The sequence below is a fragment of the Mandrillus leucophaeus genome, unplaced genomic scaffold, assembly GCF_000951045.1.
Source record: "Mandrillus leucophaeus isolate KB7577 unplaced genomic scaffold, Mleu.le_1.0 Scaffold113, whole genome shotgun sequence".
NCBI classification, from domain to species: Eukaryota; Metazoa; Chordata; class Mammalia; order Primates; family Cercopithecidae; genus Mandrillus; species Mandrillus leucophaeus.
Genome location: NW_012099543.1, coordinates 4817394 through 4837939, shown reverse-complemented (window position 1 = coordinate 4837939; position 20546 = coordinate 4817394). Strand labels below are relative to the sequence as shown.

The 20546-nt window shown below is 38.4% G+C and overlaps 1 protein-coding gene across 1 annotated transcript in view; it reads right to left on the bottom strand.

Annotated features, from left to right (window-relative positions):
• HHLA2 (HERV-H LTR-associating 2) overlaps nucleotides 1-20546 on the bottom strand; it is a 139020-nt gene that overhangs the window by 76649 nt on the left and 41825 nt on the right. The window contains exons 2-3 of the mRNA XM_011995402.1: nucleotides 1692-1820; nucleotides 40-79 (exon numbers count right to left, since the gene is read on the bottom strand). The gene's annotated coding sequence lies outside the window, so the exon portion shown is untranslated. The remainder of the gene's footprint in view (nucleotides 1-39; nucleotides 80-1691; nucleotides 1821-20546) is intronic.

Genomic DNA, 20546 nt, shown 5'->3' with positions numbered 1-20546 from the left:
ATCGTTGAAGACTAGATCAACAGTTTTAGGTTACAAAGCCTTTCCCTTGCAACATATTCGTCATTTCAGGAAGGAGTACCTGAAAGGAAGTAGGATTCACCATTAGGACCCTATTTTAGGGGAACCTGTAGGGCCACTGCTTGCATTACTCACCACATCAACGTTAACCTCCTGCCACACATGGACACTCAGGGGAGAGGGCAAGGTACATTTGGGGAACTCTTCCCCTCCTCTTCCCCATCTCTTCCTTGACTTCCTTCTTCTCTACTCAGAGTCATCCATAGTGAGCCTTCTGCTGCCCACTGGAAACTGGGTTGAAAGCCCCAGGGCTCTCAGCTCAGCTGTTAGGCTTTGAGATGTGTTACTATTTCAAGACCACTTTTGGTTCTCCTCTGCAAAGTGCTTCCACGATGTCTTCAAGTGACTGGGAGAAGAAATGGCATATGGAATATTGTTAACGCTGATTATATCTATGCACATGTACCTGCACTAAGGCTCAGGGGAGAATTTAATATTGGGATTGAACATTTATTAAATTGGCAAATGTTCTGAGGAAATAAAAAGTATAACTGTCTTGTAACTTGAGGATGTGAGAGTAGCTACCGGTTGCATCCTCAGATCAAATAGGGCTGAAATTAGTAATCCAACTGGAGTCTTTCAACTGTCTAAATACTGCGGAAGAAAGGAATTTAAACTTTAAAGCTGAGAGGTGGATAGACATGGCTGAAATGTAGATCTTAGGTTAGTCTGACAGGGAGATTAGGAATTATGGTCCTCATATATTAGGCATTTACTGAATCAGTTCAATCAATATTTATTTCCAGCAAAAAAGTCTAATATTTCAGCTGTTAAAAAACTTCAGGCGTTAAACTCACATATTCATTTTCCAAGATGCTAAGTGTGGTGCCTGTCATCATTTGTGCATGTCATGCCTTCCTGGTTCATTGTTGTTGTGAAAGGAAATAAAGTAATTTAGGCCTAGGCATTAAACTGGAATTGGAAGATCAAGAGAGGACTACACTCATACCTGCTAAATGTTAAGCCACAGAAGGTACCAACTGACCTTAAGTCAGAATCCACTAGCCTTCAACATCCCTCAGCTGGGAGTACCCTAATTAACTACCAATTCAGAACAGCTCTGCAATGTAGGATTTCTGTCCAGCCAATAAATAGCCCCCCAAAACAACTTTTTGAAGAAATCTCCTATTAAAAACCTGAGTTTACCTTGAAGGACACTATTTAGTGTTGCCCTAATTCAGTGTACCTGAATTGCAATTCTTTTTTTCTCAAATAAACTCTACTTTCTTTGGCATCTGTGTTGATTTTTTTTCCTAGTTAATATAACTACAGAATTGCCGTATCAGTGCAGGGGCTTCCTGAGGCCTTCTAGATGCTCTCTGTGACCTATTCTTAGTTCTCTGTTTTCCTGGTATTGCTTCATGTCCCAGGTCTACAATAGCATCAACCACTCTCAGTTTTGCAGTGAGTTAGCTTTTAAATTGCTTCAAAGTGCTTTTACAACTCTCTTAATGATCATTCTGGGAAACAGCCAGGGTAAGTGATCCTCCTGCCTCATTTAGGATGAGGAAACAGGTACTAAGAGTGAACAAATGATACACCTAATGATTAAGTGTCAAAGTTGGGCATTACATTAAACACCTGCCATATCCCTCTCACATCCCTCAGCTCACCTTGTTTGTCCTGGACATTGTTGAGGCAACAGGCTCTACACAGGTGCCTTTACCAGCACTTCATCCCAGCTGTACTATGCATCTGTCTTGCTTGTTATCCCAGGGATTCTCTGCTTTCTAGTGAGACTCCTAAAACAGAGAAAATACAAACCCTCCAGTGTTAATTTTAGCCTGTGGAGGTCAGGCTGCTCCCCTGTTTTTCTCTGGCTGACAATCCTGAAGGGTCTTCTATGTGGTTCCTTAAAACATCCCCACCAAGACTAAGCTCCAGTTACCCATAGGCATAGCTAACTGAACAGCACACTCTTGTATTAGCTCTCCCTCCTTCCTGTTTTACTCTTCTCAAGTGCCCCTCCCCTGTTCCCTGGATTCACTTCCCAGAAAAAAGTACCTGCTTTTCTCTTGCAAATTTAAGTTCATTATAGATGGTGGATATTACACCTTTGTGAGATTCATAGTTAGAAAATGTTTTCTCCTATTCTGCAGGTTGTTTACTCTGTTGATAATCTCTTTTGCTGTACAGAAGCTCTTAAGTTTAATTAGATCCTGCTTGTCAATTTTTGCTTTTGTTGCAATTGTTTCTGGTGTGTTTGTCATGAAACCTTGCCCACTCCTATGGCAGGATGGCATTGCCTAGGTTGTCTTCCAAGGTTTTTATAGTTTTGGGTTTTACATTTAAGTCTTTAATCCATCTTAGTTGATTTTTGTATATAGTGTAAGGAAGGGGCCCAGTTTCAAGCTTCTGCATATGACTAGCCAGTTATCCTAGCACAATTTATTGAATGGGGAATGTTTTCCCCATTGCTTCTTTTTGTCAGCTTTTTGAAGATCATAGATGTGTGGCCTTATTTCTGGGCTTTCTATTCTGCTCCACCTGTCTATGTTTTTGTACCAGTACCATGTTGTTTTGGTTACTGTTGCCTTGTAGTATAGTTTGAAGTCAGGTAATGTGATGCCTCCAGCTTTGTTCTTTACGCATAGGATTGCCTTGGGTAAACAGGCTCTTTTGTGGTTCCATATGAATTTTAAAATAGTTTTTTTCTAGTTCTCTGAAGAATGTCGCTGGTAGTTTGATAGAAGTAGCACTGAATCTGTAAATTGTTTTGGGAAGTATGACCATTTTAATGATATTGATTCTTTCTATCCATGAGCATGAGATGTTTTTCCGTTTGTGTCTTTGATGTCTTTGAGCAGTGTTTTGTAAGTCTCATTGTAGAGATCTTTCACTTCCCTGATTGGCTGTATTCTTGGATATTTTATTCTTTTTGTGGCAATTGCGAATGGGATTGCCTTCCTGATTTGGCTCTCAGCTTGGCTGTTGTTGGTGTATAGGAATGCTAGTGACTTTTGTACATTGATTTTGTATCTTGAAACTTTGCTGAAGTTGTTTATCAGCTGAAGGAGGTTTTGGACTGAGACAATGGGGCTTTCTAGATATAGAATAATGTCATCTGCAAACAGATAGTTTGACTTCCTCTTCTCCTATTTGGATGCCCTTTGTTTCTCTCTCTTGCCTAATTGCTCTGGCTAGGACTTCCAATACTATGTTGAATAGGAGCGGTGAGAGAGGGCATACTTGTCTGGTGCCAGTTTTTAAGAGGAATGCTTCCAGCCTTTGCCCATGCAGTATAATGTGGCTGTGGGTTTGTCATAAATGGCTCTTATTATTTTGAGATATTTTCCTTTAACACCTAGTTTATTGTGAGTTTTTAACATGAAGGGATGTGGGATGTTTAATTTTATGGAAAGCCTTTTATGCATCTGTTGAGATAATCATGTGTTTTTTTTCTTTAGTTCTGTTTATGTGATAAATCACATTAATTGATTTTTGTATGTTGAGCCAACCTTGCATCCTGGGGATGAAACCTCCTTGATCATGGTGGATTAACTTTTTGATGTGCTGCTGGATTTGGTTTGTAAGTATTTTGTGGAGGATTTTTGCATCAATGTTCATCAAGGATATTCGCCTGAAGTTTCCTTTTTGTTGTTGTTGTGTCTCTGCCTGGTTTTAGTATTAGGATAATGCTGGCCTCATAGAATGAGTTGGGGAGGAATCCTCAAAGAGCCACAAACAGAACTACCATTTGACCCAGCAATCCCATTACTGGATACATACAGAGGAATATAACTCATTCTACCATAAAGACACAGGCACACAAATATACATTGCAGTACTATTCATAATAGCAAAGACTTGGAATCAACCCAAATGCCTATCAATGACAGCTTAGATAAAGAAAACGTGCTACATATACATCATGGAATACTATGCAGCTATTGAAAAGGAATGAGATAATGTCTTTTACAGGAACATGGATGGAGTTGGAGGCTATTATCCTTAGCAAATTAACTTAGGAACAGAAAACCAAATACCACATGTTCTCACTTACAAGTGAGAGCTAAATGATGAGAACTCATGAACACAAAGAAGGGAACAACAGACACTGGGGTCTACTTGAGAGTAGAGGGTGGAGGAGGGAGAGGAACAGAAAAAACAACTATGGGGTGCTAGGCTTAATACCTGGGTGATGAGATAATCTGTACAGCAAACCCCCATGACACGAGTTTACCTATAAAACAATCCTGCACATGTACTCCTGAATCTAAAAGAAAAGTTAAAAATGAAGGAAACAATTTGAAAGGGTTATATGAAAGGACATTTTCTCTGAATTAAGAAAAAGTACTTGCATGAAAGACTTATTTCAGGCTCTGCTTGGGAAAACTCAGTTAAAACAGGCTGCATACACATTCTTTCGATTTTTCTGGTTCCTTCTTCTCATTACTCTGTTACTCACCAGACCTAAAATTCAATACTCATTTTTTTTTCATTTCCAATCACAGACAAAGGCTATAAGATTTAATATTTGAAAACCAAGTATAATCATCTCTTTATGCTCTGTTTCACTTGCACACATTAGGTGTTTAATAACAAGAATTGTGATGATCTTAAAGGTAGCAATTGTTTAAGCAGAAGGATGCATGTGTACATATAAAGAAAAACACGTAAGTTGCTATTCAACAGATGGTTTGAGAGAGCTGGAAATAACTATCTTAACTCAATGACATTTCTAGGGTCGGTCTATAAAGCTTTCTGCCTGGCTTCTTTTCATACTATGTTTTCTAAGAAGATGTAAGATTTTATTCTCATGGCTTATTTTAGATATATTGATGGCTTATTTCGAACAGCCTCACTGAGGAAGAAAAAACAGAATGATGTCTTTATAGCTTTGAGTTCTAAAATAGCAATAATATCAGTGTTTGTCAGGTGTAATTATATATGCATATATGTATTAAGGGAGGTTTGTCCTTCAATAATTTTATAAGAATGAAACATGGCCATTTATATTTATTTCTGGTACAATAAGGATATTGAGTAAAAAATAAATGAAGACTCTTAGATGAAGTACTAGGAGCTACCAGCATACGAGCACGAGATCAAGAAAAATCAACTGCTGAATATCAAACAATTCTTGATTTGGAAAGGACAGATCTAGACCTAAATAGTAGTCCAAAGGGAGCAATTCTATTCAGTGTATGCAGACTATCAGATCAGTTGGCAACACTGCTTCTAATACAAGAGCCAACAAGTATCACTTTATAATATTTGACAGATACCAGGAATCAGCAGCCTGGGTAAACATTGCTGTGCTTGCTTGTCACTAAAGATTGAAAGGCAATGTGTTCAGTTATAAATATGAAGAAAGGAAACTAAGACCCAGTTTCTGGATCTTAGATTTAGTAACTAAAATATTTAACACTGTGGAGCAACTGATTGAGTTTATTCCATGACTTGCCTGAAGAACACATTAACATAAATTAGTCAAGTAATCCATTTCCCTGAAAGCGTAGAGATATCTATGTCAGTTACTATTCTATAATCTGAACACCAGAATTATCCACATGATTAATAACTTGATAAAATTATTAAATAACATTTTAATTATAGTTTGTTGGAACAGATTACTTCAGTTTAAAAAATTATAAAGTGAAAGCTGTTTACATAATTGCTTTTAATCCTTTAGGAAAATATGTTTTTATTTAAATAAGCATATATAAATATATAAATATATAATTATGTATAAATACATTTTTAAAATATTTTTAAAAATATATTTAAATATATTTATGTTTGTTTCTATAAGCCCATCCCTTGACTAAATATATTTAATCATACACACACACGCACACACACATTTCATTTTTAAAAATTCCTCTTGAAGCTCTGTGCAATTTACTCTGTTTAGAAAGTGAAACACCTTGGTTTCTATAAGCCCATCCCCTGACTTCACATTTTACTAGAATGTAAGTTCTCATAGGTATATTATCATGGCTTTTCCTAGTATCCAACTGTATGAAAATTTGATTGCTGTTTACATGGCCATCTCAGTAAAGTTAATGTTATGAAAGTGCTCTAATCAATTTGCTTGACATTCTATATGCTGACTTGGCAATAATCACTAGCAGTATACATATTCAGAAAAGAGCCAAGAGTGCTGGGCATGGTGGCTCACGCCTGTAATCCCAGCACTTTGGAAGGCCAAAGAGGGTGGATCATGAGGTCAGGAGTTTGAGATCAGCCTGGCCAGCATGGTGAAACACCATTTCTACTAAAAATACAAAAAGTAGCTGGGCATGGTGGCGTGCACCTGTAGTCCCAGCTACTTGGGAGGCTGAGGCAGGATAATCACTTGAACCTAGGAGGCGAAGGTTGCAGTGAGCCAAGATAGTGCCACTGCACTTCAGCTTGGGTGACAGAGCGAGACTCCATCTCAAAAAAAATAAATAAATAAAAATAAATAAATAAATAAATAAAAGGAAAAGAAAAAGAAAAAGAAAAGAGCCAGGAGTTCATAACAAAGAGAACAACAATGACTGAAAATAGTAGGTGCTATAAATGGCCGTGGCTGGTGGTCACATTTTAGTGGTGGAGACAACCAACAGGATTCAACAAGATCCAACAGGACCAACAGCAGAAACATTCTTTCAATCCCATGATAAGGCTAAGGTATCAACTAGTGGCAGACAGGGTGGACTTTATTGGACATGCATTATGAGGTCTTCATTTTGTAGGAAATTACATACTTGCTCTGGAAACAGGGAAATTATGTGAAATGTTAATGAATACTTTCAAACAAAGGAAATGTCAAAATAGCAAAGTGGGATTGAATTTTATGAGGAGGTTAATTTCTAAAGTCAGCATATGAAACAAAACATTCACAAAGTCAAAATTATCCCTGAAAATGCCTTATGAAAATCCCTTACCACATAAGGAATGGAGAGAAGCTTCTTGAGTCTGACAGGAGATTTTTATTTTATTTTTAAAGCATAGAAACAATTACTATTTCTTTAGTTCTGATTACTACTTTTTCAATTGCAGACCCAATGTAGGTGGCTTACATTTAAGGGAAATTTGGTGCCAATGACATCTTTAAAAAGGCAATGTGTTCCTAATGACTACAAAATGGTTGCGCTCCAAATTATGTAGTATGACTTTTGGAAAGTCATAGAGCACCATGTGGCATCAATTACCTTTAAGATTGCTGAGGCCTTTTCACTTACAGATGAAAGCAACAGCACTGAGGTCACTTCTTACGCAAAGCTCTGGGTCTGTGAGACAGAGTCATTTCTCTGTGGAAGAAGGCAGTCCAGAAGTAATCAGCCACAAGAAAGAAAATCAGAAAACCCCATAGAATGTTACATTTTGACCCATCACTACTAAGACTCTATGTCAAACTCCTGAGTTTGAATTCATAGTTTGGATTACTGATAGCCTCACAATTAGATGCTCTGACACAGGACCGAGTCAAAAGTTTGGGCCAGTTTGATCATAAACTTTAGCAACAGACAGGCCTGCATTTGAACCTCAGAATAACTTCACAAAAATACTTCTTATTTTGAAATAATTGTAGATTTACGTTCAGTTTTAAGAACTAATATAAAGAGATACCGTGTGTGCTTTACTCAGTTTCCCTGGAAGATAACGTCTTGCAAAACGATAGTACAATATTATAACTAGTGTATTAGTTTGCTAGCGCTGCCATGACGAAGTACCACAAGCCGGGTGGCTTACACAACGGAAACTGATTTCCTCACAATTCTGGAGGATGTAAGTACAAGACCAGCATGTCAGCAGGGTTGTTTCCTCTGAGGCATCTCTCCTTGGCTTGTAAATGGCTGTCTTCTCTGTGTGTCTTCGCAAGGTCTTCCTTTTCTATGTGTCTGTGTCCTCATCACTCCTTCTGACAAGGAAACCAGAAATACTGGATTAGGGCCCATCCTAATGACTTCAAGATAACTTAATTGCCTCTTTAAAGACCCTATCTCCAAATATAGTCACTTTTTGAGGTGCTGAGAGTTAGGGCTTCAATGGACAGATTTTGAGGGGACACAATTTGGCCCATAAAAACCAGGATGTTGATACTGATGCAGCAGAAGACAGATTATTTCTACCACCACAAAGATCTCTCATATTGACCTTTCATTGCCACAGTCCACTTAAACCCTAGCAATCACTAAATTACTCTCCATTTTTATAATTTTATCATTTCAAAAATGTCTCATAAATGGTATTATACAGTATATAATTTTTGAGACTGGCTTTTTGAACTCAGCATAATTCTCTGGAGGTTCATCCAGATGGTTGTGCAGTTCATTCCTTTTTATTGCTGAATAGTATTCCATGGTATGGTTGTACCACAGTTTAACCATTCATCCGTTGAAGAATATCAGAATTGTCTTCAGTTTTTGGCTATTACAAACAAAGCTGCCATAAATATCCATGTGCAGAATTTTGAGTAAACACGAGTTTTCATTTCTATGGGAGAAATACCCAGGAGTGCAATTGCTGGAATGTTTAGTTTTTTTAAGAAACTGCCGAACTATTTCCCAGAAGGTCTATGTTATTTACATTTCCACTAGCAATATAAGTGGTCCAATTTTTCTCAATCCTTATCAGCATTTGGTGTTCTCACTGTTTTTTTATTCTAGCCATTCTGATAGGTGTAAAGTAATATCTCATTGTAATTTTAAATTGCACTTTGATGTCCACTAATGTTGAACATCTTTTCAACATTGTATACACTCTTCCTAACAACTGTCATTTACCAATTGTATATACTCTTGGGTGAAATGTCTCTTCATATCCTTCACCCATTTTCAAATTGGATTCTCTTTTGACTATTGAATTTTGAGAGTATTCGATATATTCCAGATACCAGTCCTTTGTCAAATAGATGGTTTGCAAATAATTTATCTCAGTTTGTAGCTTATTTTTTCATCCTCTTAACAGACACTTTTGCAGTGTGAAAGTTTTCATTTATGAGATTTTATATCTTATTTTTACATGGTGTTTTAGCTGTTTTTTTTTTCCTGACACAGCTTCAGCAGGGGAAAAGGGGAGTGCCATTTCATTACTACAGAGTGGAGGTGGAAGTCCAGGTATTCCACACAGTCTTCACTGACACCCTGGGGAGGGCAGGGCCCTTGATACTGCCTAAGAGGAGGAAAGTCCACATTCCTAACTCACACTCCTTATACCACCTTATAGCCTCCAGAAAGTGAAACCCTAAGTTCTCCACCAGTTTTTCTGTGATATTTGGCTGAAGTAAAGAAGTTGTTACCTAAAAGTTTTCTGCCTTGCTAGGTTTCCCCCGTTCCTGATTGTTTTAGTACAGAAAGAAAGATTTTGTTCGGATATTTTTGGTCTATGCCCACTGGCATTTCCAGTTTGCTAGCCATTTCAGTTCCAACTCTGAGATATATGAGGCTAAAAGAAAGCCTTAGGAATACCCCAATCTGTTGATCTTGGATCTTAGGGTTCCTAGCTTGTGGGCCTTTTCTCTATGTTTTAGGGTCGTGTGTGTGTGTGTGTGTGTGTGTGTGTGTGTGTGTGTGTGTGTGTTTTAATATAATGTCCAGGTTTTGTATTGTACTAAGTGGAAGGAGAATGGACAAGTACTTCAACTCAATCTTCCTGGAAGTCTTTCATTGTTACTTTACTGATTGTGGTGAGTTACCTGATCTCTTTATATCACAGTTTTTAGTCTGCGAGAGGGGAAAACATCTACCTCACAGGGTGGTCAGAAGATTAAACAAGAATCTATATAAAGTATTTGACTTATACTGAAATATTGAATTGCTCCTCTTTGAAATGAAACTATGCTACCGTTCTTCTGATCTTTCAAATATGTATCACAAAAGACTTCTGAATTTTCTAGTTCCAAGGAGACTTAATATCTGCCAGACCCTCATAACTTCTCAACGCTATTGGAACTACCCCTGACTTTCCCACTTGGGATTGGTGATCTTGCTATGTATAGGAAAATGTGATTTCCCTAGCAAAGCCCTAGTACATAGTAGACACTCAAATGCCTGATCATTTGCAAGTTCCTCCTATACTATTATGATTTTACAATGAGTCTTTAGGCCAATCCTCAGCAACAGGGCTATTTCCTCAGTAACAAAATGGGAATGACATCTGACATCTATTTCATAGGAACAAAGTGGCTACACATATAAACACTCTCTTCTGAATAATATCTTCACCTTTTACCAAAAAAAAGCACATAGCTACAATAACATCCTGCTATTTCACGTGTCTTGCCCTATCCTTATTCCCAGTTTCCCAGTGTTTCACAGCAGGATTATAGTGAAGCCAGTAGGACAGAGGTAGAGACAGTTGCCAGTAGTCAAGGACTACCTTGTAAAGGAGTTACAGCCACCACAAGGGAAAACTCAGGACTTCATTCTAGTAATCACAGATCAGGCTTTCCTTTACTATAAAACAGCACTATAGGTACATTGCTAGTGTAATGTATAGATAGAGCCTTGTTTCTCCTATGTCAAATTATTGAATGAGAGCTCTGCATAGCAAGTCTAAACTTAACATTTAAAAAATGTATCATTTATTGGGTGAAGAATACTAAACGTTAATTAATTTTATACCTCTATAACAATGGAGTATACAATGATATGTTCTTTAAGTTATTGAATAGTTATTAGTTACTAATGATTCTTAACTAGTTTAGGTTTAGTGCTAGAGAAAATTGCAAGGTATGAAAATCATAATCTCAAGGTTAATAGGTTCAGCTTCTGCATTCTGTCAAGTCAAGGTAATTTTAAGGTGAAGATTCTCTCAGGTGTTTTGAGGAACCTCAGATATAGTAATCAGATTGCCATACCAATAGTCTATTTAAAATTTTTTATTTACCATAAACACAATAAATTATTCCATCTAATTTTCACATACCCATTTTTCTTTATTTTTCTGGAAGAAGCAAATTTTCCAGAATCTCCTTCCCTACTTTGGAAGGGAATTGAAAGATAAGATTCCTTAAGACCAGTCTGTCTTATGTGACTATCAGGTGTCTTCCTCTGTGGAAATATATTTTGTTTGTGCATGTTGTAGAAGGAACTCTCATGCTCAAAAATATAGGATTGTAATCTTCAGATAGTCAAATACACATTCATCTGTCCTTTTCTCCTAGTTCTCTGTAGAAGCCAAGTTTGTCCAGATTTTGGATTACATTTCTCTGGTTACCAAGGGATGTGAAGAATGTCTCAAGTCACATGGAAACTATTTACTTTTTTATGTAACTTATTTAAAAGGTCTCCTTGAAGACAGGGGTCATATTTATTCTCCTTGTCACCCCAGCACCTAGCTCATTGCCTAGAAACTAGTAAGCATTAGTTGAATGAAATTAATGTGAAAAGATTTTTTTTAAAAAAACACACAATCAAAAGGAGTTCACTCAAACATTTATCTAAAGTGTTGCAACATATTGAGTGTTCAAGTTGAGTGTTCTGCAGGGAATAAGACACTCAAGATTGAGGCCACAGTTTAGCAGACAATGGTGTGGCAACCAGGTTTAGTGAGAAGAAGAGGGGAACAGTTGGGAATAGGGTCTTTCAAGGGTCACTGAAAATGTATGTGTCTACTTTCCAATGGATTTAATGCTGCTTTAACTTGAGAACATTCAAAACAGAGCCTGAAAATTTGGACTCCAGTGGGGACGGAAAGGAACAGATAAGCCATCAAAAGAAAGAAACATGGAGGTTCTAGAAATTGAGTACGAGTAAACCAGAAAGAGATGGAAATTTTGTTGATATCAAGATAGTATTAAATAATATAGAAAACATCAAGTTTACTTTGGGAAGAAAAATCCTTTGGTGACAAACAGGTTCTTCATCTGTCTTGGACTATATGAACTTCTTTTTCTTTTCTTCTTAACAGGGGGCTTTTCTCACAGAAATATTTTTGGATAAGTTAGATTTTTATTGAAAGTTGGTTTTATTTAAAGTACTCAGTTGCCAGAATATGCAATCTTATTTCCCAGTAAGAAACATTTGGGGAAAAATTGGGACTCCATCAAAAATACAACAGATAAAGAATTATCAGTATTTATATTTCCACGAGTATAGTAGATTAGATATCCTAAGAAAAACCCCACCCAATGAATCTAAGAGAATGAATAGAAATATAAAAAAATCTTTTAGAAAGTGTCAACAGGCTGATAAAAAATTAAAGAATATGAAAAATTCCTCAAATTATTTAAAACTAGGAGTGCTGGGTGATACTCAGGTACCACCAAATCAGCCTGTTGACCTGTCAGTTTCTGCTGAACTCTGGAGATTTTTGAGCTGCTTCTTTGTGAGCTAATATGAAGAACTAAATCCTGTGGTGTATCTAGTTGGGGAACATAGGGGGAGATCCTGCATGAAATTTTGACTTTTTCAGGATATAAGGAAAAAAAAGTTGCCAAAAAGATAAAATCAAGGAAACTTTCCTTCTCAAACTTTGTTGTAGGTAAAGGGAAAAGAAAATAAATTCTTCCCTGAGAACACATAATCATATATTAGTTCTCAGGTTTGCGGTCTAAATTCAAATAACCTGTATGGTTCAAGGAAATCTCAAGCATAGAATTTAATTTGAATTCCTGGATTTGTCATACCAGCAAGCTACTGAGAAAAGAAAATATCAATCCTCGCTGAGTAATTTAACAGGTCCTGTGGAATTCCACAGTTAAATCTCCAGAAAATTAAGCTTATCTACACACACATATCAAAATACAGATCACAAAATAATAATGAAAACATACTATGAGTAAGAACCAGCAGAAGTAAACCACAAAGGTTTCAGATATCAGAATTATCAATCAGAATAAAAAGCATATATGTGTAAAGAAATGAGATCCTTAAAAATGAACTTGGAACAAGAGAGTTTTAAAGAACAAGGACTAAGAGATTTTAAATACAATCAAACAGAATATGTAGAAAAAGAAGACTACAGCACATAAAATGTGAAATTTAGAGCATGAATTAAGCTATACATTTTATTTTTGCTGTGTCTAAACTGGAAGTCTAACCTGAAGAGACTTCCAAAACACACCCAGAAGGATTGATATATAAATATAAAAGAGAAAGCAAGAAATATGGAGAATAGAATGAAAAGTAACACAGTTCTAACTGGAGCTCCAAAAGGATGTGAAAGCCTAAGGGAGAGATAGATAGTGCTGGTAACTTTTTACAATTACTAATAAGCCAAGATTTAGAAGTCCAAGGCAGTAAAAATAAAAATAAAAATCACATTAACACATCATAAATGTTGCAGAAAGATAGATTGTGAAAGTAGTCAGAAAGAAATGAAAGATAATCTACAAAATAAAGGTAATTAGAATAGTGACTGAACCATCAGAGTAGCATGGAAGGCAGAAGACAGTTGATTTATTTAAAGTAGGGAAAAGAGAAAACTTAGACTCTATACCTAGAGACATTCTCAAGAAAACAAGATGTTAAAAACTTTACTTTTTACAACCCGGAACTTCTCTAGTAAATTCAGATGAATGTTATTCAAACAGATGGGAAATAATTCTACATGAAGGGGATGAAATGTAAAAAAAGTAATGCCTAGCCTGTAGCTAATACCTAATTTGGCAGCATAATAGTTCAAAAGTGCATTGCTCATATCTCCTTTTAAGAGAGAACCTGTAATGAGGAGTGTAGTCTATTGATAGCCTCTAGCTACAGCACCTTTGGGATCTATTGCTGTGTTTGAGCCAAGGACAACTTTTCCTAGACAGCTCCCAGCCAATGACTTAGAACATCAGGGATCCCAAAGTGCAGCTATTTATGGCCAATGCAAATCTCCTGTGATAGGCAGTCTGCTCTGGAACTCTCTATCAAGTTGGCCAAGACTCTCAAAGCTGTACTTTGGTCTCATGCTGCTTCTATCCAATCCCCTTTCCTTCCCTGCCTTCTTTCATAGGTGTCAGACCTGCATCTCAGTCTGAAGGCTTTCCTTATTCCTTTCCCTTTATGTTTCATAGGCATTGCCAACAATAAAACTCAAGCATTCCTATCTCTGTCTTTGTGACTGCTTCCTGGAAGACAAGTCTCACACAATTGGTATACCTGGATGGTCTAAGAAAACAGTTAGTAAGATACAATTTGGGGACTTGTCACTCACCAACTGGGTAGTAAGAAGTACCTCATATTAAGTGATATATGGGGAAAGGCTACTCCCTGCCACAGGTAGAGGCCCAGTTGATAAAAATTTCACTGGTGGTTAGGACAAGATAAATATCCTGATGGAGGTATACCTTTGCTAGTGGGACAACTCAGGCATTTAAAATATAATAAGAGTAACAAGATATACAAGGAAAGTAGAATTAGCTGGTTATTAATAAGTTGCATTAACTAACTACAGAGGGGTTATGAGACACTAAAGGCAGTAAAAAAGTTGAAAACTAAGTATGAGAACTAGAGGGCCTGTTTAGTCACTTACAAAGAAGCCCTTATGTTTTTCAGAACAGGAGAGCAGACCCAACTGATGAACAAACTCCAAATTTCATAGTTAAAACTGAGAAGGTTCAAAGACAATTGAAAGCAAGAATTATCATTATCTTGCTTTCAAGATAATGCTCAGCTAACGTTCGCTATACTAAAGACAAGGCTTTGTTTGGGGGAACATGGTAAAAAGTGTCTGGATGGGTGTCCTTGTGAACTGTGGCTCTGTGGACGCCCTGAACCAGAACCTATAAAAGTGGCTCAGCCCTACCTATTAAAGGCCAACTTTGACCTCATGCAGGAAGATTCCTCAAAGGGTTCTTCCTCATAAGGCATCAGGCACCCATTTCAGGAAATGCCCCCATTTTGTCTCCTAGATCTTAGGCTGATAACTAGGGTTAAGTCACAGCACAAGCCAGCTGAGGGTGTGCCAGTTTTCTTAAGGGAGGAGAGAAATTAAGTCCCAAATGAACTGCAAGAATTCATTTAGTGATATGGTTTGGCTGTGTCCTCACCCAAATCTCATCTTGAATTGTAGCTCCCATAATTCCCACATGACGTGGGAGAGAACTGGTGGGAGATAATTGAATCATGCGGGAGTTTCCTCCCTGCTGTTCTTATGGTAGTGAATAAGTCTTATGAGATCTGATGGTTTTATAAAGGGAAACACCTTTTGTCTGGTTCTCATTCTCTCTTGCCTGCCACCATGTAAGACATGACTTTCGCCTTCTGCCATGATTGTGAGGCCTCCCCAGCCACGTGGAACCGTGAGTCCATTAAACTTCATTTTTAAAATAAATTACCCAGTCTCAGGTATGTTTTTCTTAGCAGTGTGAGAACAGACAAATACAGTAAATTGGTACCAGGAGTGGGGTGTTACTGTAAAGATACCTGAAAATGTGGAAGTGACTTAGGAAGTGGGTAACAGGCAGATGTTGGAACAGTTTGAAGGGCTCAGAAGAAGACAGGAAAATGTGGGAAAGTTTGGAACTTCCTAGAGACTTGTTGAATAGCTTTGACCAAAATGCTGATGATATAGAAAATAAAATCCAGGCTGAGGTGGTCTCAGATGGAGATGAGAAACTTGTTGGGAACTGGAGTAAAGGTGACTGTTGCTATGTTTTAGCAAAGAGACTGGCAGTATTTTGCCCCTGCCCTAGAGATTCGTGGAAATTTGAACTTGAGAGAGATGATTTAGAGTATCTGGCAGAAGAAATTTCTAAGCAGCAAAGCATTCAAGAGGTGAGTTAGGTGCTGTTAAATGCATTCAGTTTTAAAAGAAAAACCAGAGCATACAATTAAAAAAATAAAATAAAATAAAAAATAGAAGCCTGACAATGTGATAGAAAAGAAAAACCCATTTTCTGAGGAGAAATTCAAGCTGGTTGCAGAAATTTGCATAAATAACAGGGAGTCAGGTGTTAATCACCAAAACAATGGGGAAAATATTTCCAGGGCATGTCAGAGACCTTTGAGGCAGTCCTTCCCATCACAGGCCCAGAGGCCTAGGAAAATAAAAATGGTTTCATGGGCCAGACCCAGGGCCCACCTGCTATGTGCAGCCTAGGGACTTGATGCCCTGCATTCCAGCCATTCTAGCCATGGCTAAAAGAGGCCAAAGTACAGTTCTGGCCTTGGCTTCAGAGTGTGAAAGCCCCAAGCCTTGGTAGCCTCCACATGGTGTTGAGCCTTCAGGTGCACAGAAGTCAAGAATTGAGGTTTGGGAGTCTCCACCTAGATTTCAGAGGATGTATGAAAACCTCTGGATGTCCAGGCCGAAGTTTGTTGCAGGGGCAGGGCCCTCATAGAGAACCTCTTCTACGGAAGTGTGGGAGGGAAATGTGGAGTTGAAGCCCTCACACAGAGTCCCTACTTGGGCACTGCCTAGTGGAGCTGTGAGAAGAGGGCCACTGTCCTCCAGACCCCAGAAGTGGGTGTGCTGTGACTTTGCACCATGAGCCTGGAAAAGCTGTAGACACTCAACACCAGCCCATGAAAGCAGCCAGGAGGGAAGCTGTGCTCTGCAAAGCCATAGGGGTGGAGCTGCCCAAGACCACGGGAACCCACTTCTTGCATCGGCACACTTTAGATGTGAGACATGGAGTCAAAGGATATCATTTTGGAGTTTTAAGATTTGATTGCCCCATGGGATTTCAGACTTTCATGGGGCATTCAGCTCCTTCCTTTTGGCCCATTTCTACCATTTGCAATTGGTGTATTTACTTAATACCTGTACCCCCATTGTATCCAGGAAGTAACTAACTTGCTTTTGATTTTACAGGTTCATAGGCAGAAGAGACTTGCCTTGTCTTGTATGAAACTTTGGACTGTGGACTTTTGAGTTAATGCTGAAATAAGACTTTAGGGACTATTGGGAAGGCTTGATTGGTTTTGAAATGTGGGGACATGAGATTTGGGAGGGACCAGGGTCACAATGATACAGTTTGGCTGTGTCCCCACCCAAATCTCATCTTGAATTTTAGCTCCCATAATTCCCACATGTTGTGGGAGGGACCCAGTTGGAGATAATTAAATCATGGGGGTAGTTTCCCCCATACTGTTCTCATGGTAGTGAATAAGTCTCACAAGATCTGATGGCTTTATAAGGGGAAACCCCTTTCGCTTGGTTCTCATTCTCTCTTGCCTGCTGCCATGTAAGACATGCCTTTTGCCTTCTGCCATGATTGTGAGGCCTCCCCACCCATGTGGAACTGTGAGTCCATTAAACCTCTTTTTCTTTATAAATTACCCAGTCTCAGGTATGTCATTAACAGCAGCATGAAAATGAACTAATACAATGATACATTGTAATGATTCCACCAGTCATTTCCCAACAAGATCTATAGCCATTTACTTGAACATAAGGAAGAGGGGAATACTCAGACATTTCAAGGACTTTTAGTTATAGGTTCTTAGTTGACACTGATACCCAAGGAACAAAATCAAGTCTCTGCTGTTAGAGTTGGCATACAAATACCAGATAATAGATTCTGGCTTACAGTATATCTACTTGGTCTAGGTTGGCTCATTAATAGCATTGGAGCTAGTGAGGGACAATGTTGTGGTACTTACATGCCAGAAACTAGGGGGTCAAAATTACGTATCAACCAGCAGGGACAGAGACACAGCCTAGGGGGCTTAGCCTGCAGGGAGTTGCAGTGTCTCTAGAAACAAAATAAATTAGCAGTTAATGAGGGTGCAGTTATCACTCTCATTATTGCTGGTTAATGAGACTAGCAGTTATTTCGCTAGTCTTCAAGTGTATAACTAGGGCTGACAAACTTGGAAGTTGGCATAACTCTCAAATTGGGTCTTGGTTCTATTGGTAGGAACCATTACAGTAGGGAAGACAATTATAGTAAGGAAGTCTCCGAAATACCCCACACTCAATAGACAATAAAAAATGAGGCCAGGGACAGTGGCTTACACCTATAATTCCAGCACTTTGGGACGCCGAGGCGGGTGGATTGCTTGAGCTCAGGAGTTTGCGACCAGCCTGGGCAAAATGGTGAAACCTCACCTCCACCAAAATACAAAAAATTAGCCCGGCATGGTGGCGTGTGCCTGTAGTCCCAGCTACTCGGGAGGCTGAGGCAGGAGAATTGCTTGAACCTGAGATCACACCACTGCACTCCAGCCTGGGTAACAGAGCGAGACACTGTCTCAAAACAACAACAACAACAACAACAAAACCCCCACATTTCAGAAAAAGTGGCAGAGAAGAGTACTATCCCTAAAGATCTAAAGGATACAAGCATGGTGGTCCCTATCACATCACCACTTAGTTTATTACTCTGACTGTAAAGAAATGGAGTGAATCCTGGAGAATAACTGCAGACTACTGCAAGTGAGAGGAGGGGCCAGCTGGGCTTCCTGGGTCGAGTAGGGGCTCAGAAAGCTGTGAAACTCACTCATTTCCTGCATCAGGACTTCCTGCGGTCCTGGATGGGTAATATTGAAGATATATGCTTAAAATATTCCTAATACTAGGATTTGTGCATGTGTTTTCTTCCCCAAGACAGCTACAAACAGCGAAAATTTTGCTGTAAGTTTCCTTGTGTCCTTCTCTCCCTCTCTCTTCCCCTAAAAGGAATGTTAACTGCCTGTTTTTCTGTGACCAGTGGACTTTATCTATCCTCCCATTTCCAATTCCTTGTGAACATACTTTGTAAAGTCCTGTAAGATCCCGTTTCTTTTGCCATGCTGCTGCAAGGTCATAAAGTAGACGAAACCTAAGTTGCAATTCCGGTTTTCCTCAAGATCTAAGACATGTCACAAATGGTTAATTGCCTTTTGATTCTCACTCTGGTAACATTTTCTCACCGCACGTATTTCCCACATTAGAGTTTAAAAGGCAATCACACAATCTAACTCTGGCTACCTGTCTGGGACCCCTTCCATGCTGTGGAAGCTTTGTATTTTCACTCTGCTCAATAAAGCCTACAGCTTTTTCTCTCTCTCAGTCCGTGTCTCTATCATGTGCTGCGGTCAGCCACCACACCAATTCTTCAGCGTGGCTAGGCAAGAACCTTAGGCGTTACACAAGCTCAACCAAAGAGTAGCCCCTATCATAGCCACTATGCTGGTTGTGATAGCATTGCTAGAGAAGATTAATAAGGCCTCAGGTATATGGTATGCAACCATGAATTTAATAAATGTTTTCTAGCCTCATCAAGAATGAGAAACAGAAATTCTTGCACTCACATAGAACAAAGAAAATTTCTTTATAGTTTTGCCTTGGGGATATCGGTTCTCTGGTCCTTTCTCATAGTCCAAAGAGATCTGGACTGCCAACTAGTACTCATCAGTGATAGAAAAGAAATGGAATCATCAGGTTTCAAAATTCATGAAGAGAAGGTCTGTCAAACCCAGGAAGGATGCTTGGTGTCAGCAGATAACTTCAAATGGACTTTGCTAAAATCTTCCATGGTACAATTTATTACCACTGAGACAAATTGGCTCTGATACTCAACATTGATGTGGAAACTTCTCTAGAATAAGAGAAGATATGTCCTTTCGTGTCTCATCTGTAACTAACATAATGTTGAAAAAAACTGTAAAAGTGATAGAGACCGAAACCATGAATGACAGAATTGGTTGAGCATCTTCAAATAAATTTTATAAAATTGTCCACTATGAGTGAAAATGTAGTAGTAATAGCATGTTTACTTTCTGGATAGGTTGAAGCCACAGCAATTAGAGTGGCATAATTTTTAAAAAGAGAAAGAGAGACTTTAGTCTTCGTGGTTTCTATCTAGGCCATCCTAACACATTTATCCTCTTCATTGCTAGGGAAAGACATTTTACAGGGGCAATTATTCATGATTTATGAAAAGACTTTGTCTTTTATTCAGAAACTTCACTGTCTTTATTAACCCCAAATCCTTTGGGAAAGTAGAAAGATTTAACAGACTTGGAAAGTTACAACCATTAGAGACTTTAATGGTTATAACTTTCAACCATTGGAAGCATTCTTCAGAGAATTTGCAGGTCAACTGCTGACTCAAGATCCTGCTGAGGTCAATTGACCTACAAGTCAAATGCTAACTTCAAGCAGATCACTAAAGGCATGAAGTTCACTCATGCCCAAAATTTAAACATGTCCAGAACCATTCATTGTTATGCTCTCTATTGCTCAAGGATTGGTCAGACAAGGAGTAACTGGATAGACTAGGGACCCACCAGGACAGAATTGTTCCCAGAGGCACACACTGCATGCCCTTCCAAGAATTTCTGCTTATCTCATAGAGATTGTGTTAAAACAGTAACTCGTCTCTGAAAAATGGCTGGCTCAAGTTTTTCTGAAGATGCCTGTCATCTCGAGTATATAATCTTACTGTATATAAGATCAAGAGATAAAATTGCAAGTGTTATTTTTATTATTATTATTTGTTTAATTTTAGAGATAGGGTCTTACCCTGTCTCCCAGGCTAGAGGGCAGTCATAGAATTATAGTTCACTGCAACTTCAAACTCTTGGGTTCAAGCGACCCCCCTACCTCAGCTTCCTGAGTAGCTAGGACTACAAAAATGCACTACCATGCCCAGCTTTTTTTTTTTTTTTTTTTTTTTT